Genomic DNA, 8,180 nt, shown 5'->3' with positions numbered 1-8,180 from the left:
ATGGATATTTTACCCAAACTACACATTGGGTTCCTTACCCTGTAAGCAGTCTATGGACATGGTATGACTGCAATCCATGCATTGGTTTAGTTTCCTTGGCACTGTTTCCACATGCTAACATTTGATCATTTGTAGCACAAATCCCATTCAAGTCACTGATTATTTGAACATGATGCGTGATAATGTTTATCAGTCCTATGTCATGGTATTTGTGTCACAAATGCTAAAACGTTAGCATGTGGAAACGGTGCCAGGAAAACAACAAAGATAAAGTATGGATTGCTGTCATACCTTGTCCATAGGTTGTAAGGAAACCAATGAGTAATTTCATAATTTGGGTTAACTATCCTTGTATGACCCTTTTGGTGATGCTGGATGTGTGGATTTTGAAAAATAGCATATGCTGCGTTCAAAACAACTGGGAACCTGAAAATGTCAGACTTCAGTGTGTTCAAGGCAACTGGGAACTCTGACTAGGAAAATTCGTCTTGAACTGTCATCCAAGTCGGAATTCCAAGTTGGAAACTTGGGCATCTTTCTAGAGCTCCAACTTTCCGATCTGAAGATCACTGACGTCATGACTTGACCTCTTTCTTTTCGGAGTTCCCAGTTGTCTTGAAAGCACCACTAGTATTCTCACTCAGATAGCTGCATGTAGCTGTCTGAAATGTATACAAATGCAATATTTGGGACCACATTATTTTAGCAAGCTAGACATCTAAATATCTGTTCATTTTATCAAGTCTTCACCTAGCATTTTGTTTTTCTTAGAAAGATTGCCAGGTGCACGGTGTTTCCTCCGACACATTGGTGCGGCTGGCTTCCGGGTTGGATGCGCACTGTGTTAAGAAGCAGTGCGGCTTGGTTGGGTTGTGTATCAGAGGAGGCATGACTTTCAACCTTCGTCTCCCCCGAGCCCGTACGGGAGTTGTAGCGATGAGACAAGATAGTAGTTACTAACAATTGGATACCACGAAATTGGGGGTAAAATTCACAAAAAATAAAATAATTAAAAAAAAGAAATGAGGTAAAACTGATTTAAGTTTCCCTGCATTTAAGTCCAAATAGGAGCGCCGCCTCTGGATGAGCGTTTTCCTGTTTGCTTATGGCGGAATACAGCTCATTGAGTGTGGTTTTAGAGCCCGCTTCGGTCTCTGGTGGTATGTAGACAGCTACGGAAAATACAGAAACTCTCTAGGTAGATAGTGTGGTCTACAACTTACCATGAGATACTCTACCACAGGCGAGCAAAACCCTGAGACTTCCTTAGATACCGTGCACCAGCTATTGTTAACAAATATGCATAGGCCCCCGACCCGTCTCTTACCAGAGGCTGCTGTTCTGTCCTGCCGATAGTGTATAACCCGCCAACTGTATGTTCTTAATGTCGTTGTTGAGTCACAACTTGGTGAAACAAGATATTACCGTTTTTACTGTCCCGTTGGTAGGATATACGTGCTTTCAGTTCGTCCCATTTATTTTCCAGCGATTGAACGTTAGCTAGCAGAACGGATGGCAAGGGCAGATTAGCTACTCATTGCCTGATCCATCTCTTTCCGCGAAACCTACGTTTCCTTTTAAAGCGAATCATGGGGATCTGGGCCTGGTCGGGTGTCCGTAGTATATCCCTCGCGTCCGAGTCATTGGAGAAGAACTCCTCGTCCAACTTGAAGTGAGTAATCCTAGTAGTGGAGGCTTCCAGGTTTTGTATTGAAGTCAATGTACCAAGAGGACAGAAGCTAGCTGTGTACTCCGGCTACACCATGGTTCTACCCTGCAGAGTGCTGTTGAGGCTACTTTAGACCTTCATTGCAAAACAGTGTGTTTTAATCAATTATTTGGTGACAAATATTTTTTTAGTTTTATCTTAACTTTTTGTTTTACAATTTTCATTTTTTAAATGAAATTCACTGAGGATGAATATTAGTTGTTTAATACAACTCCCCATGCTCCTCTGAGGAGCCTCCACTGTTGTAAACAAGCTGATGCATTGTTTTCTACAAAAATGAAGGTTATTGACCACACATAATACAATGAGAGCATCTACAACCAATTGCCCTCTAATAGACACTAGATGGCGGCATTTATTCACCATGACACTGGGATCGGCATAGCCCTTTGCTTCCCGATTGTTCGTAAACAGGATAGGGTTGCTACTGCCATATGTCCTTCATTGCAAAACAGTGTGTTTTAATCAACGTTACAGCGCTTGTTTACGGAGAACAAACGGAAGACCGAGTGGACTACCTGTGCTAGTTAGCCATCTGCGTCTCCGAACACGTGTGTAAACGGTAGACAGACGCTGAAAAAATACGGCGTGCTGAAACTGTTAATACGGGTTTAAACAGTGTACGGTAGTGAAGGCTTGTCGATGAGCTATAGGCGGACGGGCTCATTGTAATGGATGGAGTCAAACATGTGGTTTCCATATATTTGATATCGTTAAATGTATTCCATTCCAGCCATTGCAATGAGCCTGTCCTCCTGTAGCTCCTCCTCCCAGCCTCCTCTGTTGTACATTGTGTGTATTTTGCAGTTGTGAAATTAGTTTTATGTTATATGAAAGTAGAGGGATTTATATTTCTAGAATCTTACTGCAATTGAGAATCGATTCACGTTTAGCTGGAGTATTTGGCAGCTTTGGCTTCCAGAGCCTAACCACCCTTTAAACAGACATGTAAGGTCCTTGGATTAAGGAGTAACGTTAGCCCAATATTGGACTAAAGGAGCCTAACTATTGAGTATGGGCTGTCAAATGCTGCTTTTTAATTTATTCATTTTACAACAACAATTACTCTTTGTCTGACACACTACTGGTTTTATCAAAATAAAACAACTCTATATTTGTTTCTGTTTTAATCAGATCTGTCGTCTGTTCGGCAGGAATTGTAAATCAGACGCCAACGCAGAAAATGAGTAGATCTGGTTACTGTTGCTTGGATACTTGTTATTCAAACCAGTGAATAAGGGCTACAGCAACATTCTACTGACAGGAAACGGTGGTCTACTCTTTCAGTCTAATACAATACAAACGTTGCAGTTAAAATTACCATAAACTTCATAAATGGGCATATCAACTGGCAATAATACTTTAGTTCTAGAGCATGTGTAAACAAGCACGTGTAACCAACTTCAACCTTTATGATTTTATGAGCTGTTAATGTTCAACAATGACAAGTTTGTTCAATGTTGCATTAATATATCCCCTTTTCGCCCATCACAAATCACAATGTGTCTTTCAGCAGTAGGTAGAATTTGACCCTAACTACTGATACAGGATAAAATACACCCCCCCCAGTTTGGGTAGGGTAATCTGATCCCAGATATATAGTGACGGGTAACTTCTAGCTCAACTGGCACCATTTTGTTTTTCCTGTGCAAATAAATTTCTGTGATCTGTCCAATGAGGGAACGAAGGGTGCCGTTTTTCATTTGAATGGGGGTTTGGTTTACAACTCTTGTTGCTAGGCTGTGGATATTTTTTCCAGGAAATCTTCCACTGCAAAACAGCCAAAGCTGTTCTGCTCACATTTTATTGGTCGATGATGGGGTGGAGTACTGAGGACTGAACAGTACATTCAAAATGGCGTATGTGTTTTTGCTGCTTCCCACAAAGCAACGCCATTATGGTCTATCCATGATATTCTTTAATTGTACCTGTAATACAATTTGGTTCTTACATGGTCAATGGATATTATTTGTAATATTAATAGAAATTATCAATACAAGCAATTACATATTATAGGCAAACAATTACAAATGTGGTAGTCTATATTAGTTTGACATTGGTATATTTTGACATATCTACTGTGTTCTGTAATTATTGAATTGAATAGCCTTTAGCTATGCAACACGTGATGAAATAAGTGTACTGAAATACAGGACAGGGGGTAGTAAAACACAACTTCAGCATTGTTTAATGTTAAAAAACTAAACTATTTCAACAATGAAGTTGGTTTATACATCTTGCCTCATAAACACAAAACATTTCTTAAGAAGAACAAACATTAAATGCAAAACAGACAGTAAACCTTTGAGCATAGATCTTTGGACAAAACAAGGGAAATGTTGCCACAATATATCTCCTAGTTTTAACATTTGATACATTTCAGACAAGTGTATAAAATACATGTAGAGCCACAATGTTGCATATTTTCCTCAATAAATCGCTTTATAGTAATTATCTAAACCATTAGAGTAGAGGCTCTGCTTGCTACCCAGGATGCTGGTGTGTTTCAGAGGAAGTTGTGTGCGCTTACGTTGAAAAAGAGGGGGCAGAGCTATTGAATAGGATAACAGTTCATGCAGACCCAGTGAGAAGGACAGACGGAAGAGACCAGCATCCAGCACAGAATGGCAGAGACGCAGAACTGTCAGGGAGAAGATCCCGATAAAATGACGAAAATCTGCGAGAAATGCGGCGGTCGCGCGGGTAGAAGACGGGGGATAGCGCCCGTCTCACATGTGGGTAAGAAACTAAAAAACAAAAACAGTTTTCCCCTATAAAGGCGCGTTTAGAAGATGTGGCAATATGGTGGAAAGAGCGAGGGTTCTACGGTCTGTTGTAAAAATGGCCATGGTGTGTTCCCTGTTCAGAATTATACAAATAAAAAATTCGGACCTAATGTTCGTGTGGGTTGAAATTCTAATTCGTGGGATGAATAGGAGAATGAAAAAATGTGTTAAGTTAATTTAAGTCAAATACAAAGTAACATTATTATTATTGGGTACACTTTCGAGTTTTAGAACCTACGCATTTAAAATGTGCTTTGTCCTTGAAAGGGCAAATGCCCTTGTCTGAAATTGACAGATAATTAACTAAATTGAGTAACGTTACACCTTAACAATACATGTTATTTTAAGCGGGTTGAGAGTAAGATGAAAGTATGAAGCTTTATATTGTGAGTTCTATTATATAGTGCATTTCGATGTTTTTCCATACAAAAAAAATATCTGTTAGAAAAGGCTTTATTGCCAGGTTTAGGTGTTACATACTGGAAAACATTCCAGACAGGTATAGTTCTGGCTAACTTAATATTTCAGCTCATTTTAACAGTAGTTAAAATAATTAAAATAAATTTGAAGTTAAACATGTTCGATAATGGTGCTTTTTCTTTACACATAACACAAGTTTTATGTTGAAATGAAACTGCAACGTCTTGAGGAGCATATATGAAGCTATTTTTCAAAAAATTGTAAATAGGGTGTTGGCTTTTTAACTCTTTGTGTTACAGAATGGAAATAAAAGTCTCAGAAATAATTCCGTAAATATTTTTTGGGTTATTATTTTAGTAGTTATGGGAGTAGGTTTTTCACACTTCACAAATACAGAACGATTCACTTGATCACATTTCATAGAGGAATTATTAAGAAATACACCCTTTTCCAAGACACAAAAGCTACTTAATGCTATCCTGACCAGGTTATTGAAATATGTCCATACAGTGTGGATGAGATTTTTTTTTCATAGATATTTAATGTAATCAAGTTGATGCTGTATTATCATCTTTATTAAAGCTGAATATAAAAGTCCCCGGTGCTGAGATATTGATTCAGCCAAGTCTCAAGATTTCCATGTTTAGGGACACTATATTTAAATAAGGTATCATTGACCAGCTGCTATATTGTGGTCATAAATTGGTTGCCGGTTTAATCTTGGTGTTCCATGAACAATACTTACTAATTTTGATACAAAAATCGTTGGATAAATGGCCACAACGCATATTTCAAGTTGAAAGTATAGTATTTTTGGACATGCATGTATTCAAAGTGTAAATGGTTATAAGTTGCCTTCTGCAAATGAATTTAGATCACAAATTAATTATGGGTAGATATTAGTTGATCGAGTATATGGTTGCCTCTAGTATTTGTAGTAACATTTCAAATATGAAATTCTGTACAGATGTATAGAATCTCTTGTATCAGACAATGTATGGCATTCTGCCAGATTTTGTGACATAATCACCATAATCTAACATGTATATTTATTTTTTTCAGGAACCATTGAAGTTTGAAAAATGGGGGTAAAGAAGAATACCGAAGTTTTGATACTTGAAAAATGGTAGGTTTGTGAAAAACTGAGCTTGTGATGGCATTTTATGACTATTAATTATTAACAGTGCGTATGTTTAATTTAGCAAGTACGTTTCTCTTGACTGCTATATTAGACTGACCAATAGGTTGTGCTGTTTGCCTGTTTTCACTTTTGTATTTGTACTTTTGAAGGTTTGTTATCCGGGTGGCCCACCAAATCGATGACTAGGGGGATCGGAGTGATCAAGGCTTGTAAGTATAAAGTGTTCGCTTTTAATTAAAGACGGGGAAGAAGATAGAACCTGAAAACAACACATTTTGAATAACATCTCTTCCATGTAAAATATTATGTGGGTGTGTGTTATAGTGTATCCTAACACTACATTGTAACATTTGCATTGTGTACTTGGCATTTATTTAGTCTGTGCCCATTCAATACCTGAAAAGAAGAGTAAATAGGGAAATTTCTTAAAATGAATAAATACGTTAAAAAAATCGCTGAACACACTTGTGAGCAGTGTTATGATTGTTAAGACCACAAGAGGGCAATATTATTCACTATTGAAGTTAGCTCTTATTGCTACCATGATGCTGCTTCAAATCTTCGCAGGTGATGTTACGTTCACATTTTGTGGTTTGACTTAGCAGAGAATCAAATTCTAAAAATAAGGTCTCTGTTAAGTGCTTGTAAAAAAATGCTATTTATCCTCTTTGGGAGAACTAACTGACATTCGTACATTAGTACGAAAAAAATGGCTAGCTAGCCAATGGGTAAGTAAAGAAATGATCTCAGACAAGTAAAGGACATCGGAAATTAAAGTGCTTTTAATAATATGCCTATTAATTTGGCTCAACTCAATCTTGCCTAAGTCTTAAATGTATGATCGTTATCCTAAAAGTAGTATTATCCTTGTGTTCAAGTTGCTATATGGCTTAAGTCTGTTCAGGTTCTTTATCAGTTAGAATGTTTCTGGTTGAATGAGATGAGTTAATATAGTAAGTAATACTAATAAGCTAACTAAAGTTGTTAATAAGTTAGCTAGCTAGCTAGCTAGCTTGCTAAATTGGTCAAGTTGGCAAGCTAGCTAGCTAGCTTGCTAAATTGGTCAAGTTGGCAATATTACTAATCAAGAAGATGCCATGTTGTATTCTGTTAATATGAAGCATGGTTATCATAATTGATAATACACACACATGTTTGATGAAAATCTGTAAATTATTTGTTTGGTTGAAAAGGTGAAAGGTCTGTAATATAATGTCACAACTCGTAGACTAGGGTTGCAGAATTTTGTAATGTCCTCTTGGGGGAGTGTCATAAAAAAATCTAAAGTCAGGAACCCATGTTTAAAAAAAATAATTCTGCACTACTTGAACTGAGCATTACCCATAGCACTAGGAAACCTGATCACTTGAGGGATCACATTTTTGGGAACTTGAATTTTGGTTTGCAAAAACGGTATTCAAGTAAAAGCCTAGATGAGGAACTCCATTCCAAGAGACCACATTTTGTAATATTTGGCCAGTATGAGTGAGTATTCACAAAACAACTTGTGGTCTGGTGTATTTGATGGTCACCTAATTTCTCATCTTATCCCTTACAGAATCAAGACATGGACTGACTGCCTGTTCCATTCCCTCCCCATGAAGTAGGAAGACAGCTATGTAAGTCTAGTCTGTGTTGTGTGCTGTAACAAATGGAATGTTTCTTCAAATGTCTGCTGTAAATGGAATGTTAATACTCTGTACTAAATCAATTTCTTAGAAAAACATTAAGTTATGTTTAATAACATTGAAGTAACATAACTTTTACATAAAAGTTCAAATCCAGGCATGTCATGTTTGCCCAAAACACAGGGCCTTAAACATAGCACATGATCTTTAACATCCATAACAATCCAGAGCTGGGCTATTTATTGGTAACGGGAGTAGGATTCCCAGTGATGTGGTATAATTTGGAAAACTGATTTTAACCAATTGAGATCAACAGAGATCTACCACCTTGATATTTCTACCTCTTCTTGTAGTGTTATTAAAATATGTATATTCCAGTGAAAGTTTACCCTTTTGTTTTTTGCTGCATGGTGAAAGCTATAATTATATCACACATTGTTACATGCCACTGAACAGACACTTCAAATTAAGCTAAA

The 8,180-nt window shown here is 37.3% G+C and overlaps 1 protein-coding gene across 8 annotated transcripts in view; it reads left to right on the top strand.

Moving 5' to 3' along the window:
• The first annotated feature begins 1,338 nt into the window (after nucleotides 1-1,338).
• The window catches only part of chd2 (chromodomain helicase DNA binding protein 2), a 34,542-nt gene continuing 27,700 nt past the window's right edge, over nucleotides 1,339-8,180 (top strand). For 6 of the 8 annotated variants that reach the window (XM_042323159.1, XM_042323158.1, XM_042323157.1 and 3 more), the window contains exons 1-4: nucleotides 4,279-4,468; nucleotides 5,998-6,061; nucleotides 6,226-6,285; nucleotides 7,635-7,695. The gene's annotated coding sequence lies outside the window, so the exon portion shown is untranslated. Of the gene's footprint in view, nucleotides 1,673-4,278; nucleotides 4,469-5,997; nucleotides 6,062-6,225; nucleotides 6,286-7,634; nucleotides 7,696-8,180 lie in introns of those variants that run through there. The other 2 variants (XM_042323155.1, XM_042323154.1) reach the window with 2 other exon arrangements.

The sequence above is a fragment of the Oncorhynchus tshawytscha genome, linkage group LG06 (genome assembly GCF_018296145.1).
Source record: "Oncorhynchus tshawytscha isolate Ot180627B linkage group LG06, Otsh_v2.0, whole genome shotgun sequence".
Classification (NCBI taxonomy): domain Eukaryota; kingdom Metazoa; phylum Chordata; class Actinopteri; order Salmoniformes; family Salmonidae; genus Oncorhynchus; species Oncorhynchus tshawytscha.
Note: the sequence above shows the minus strand (reverse complement) of the source record. Positions and strands in the feature narration are given on the sequence as shown.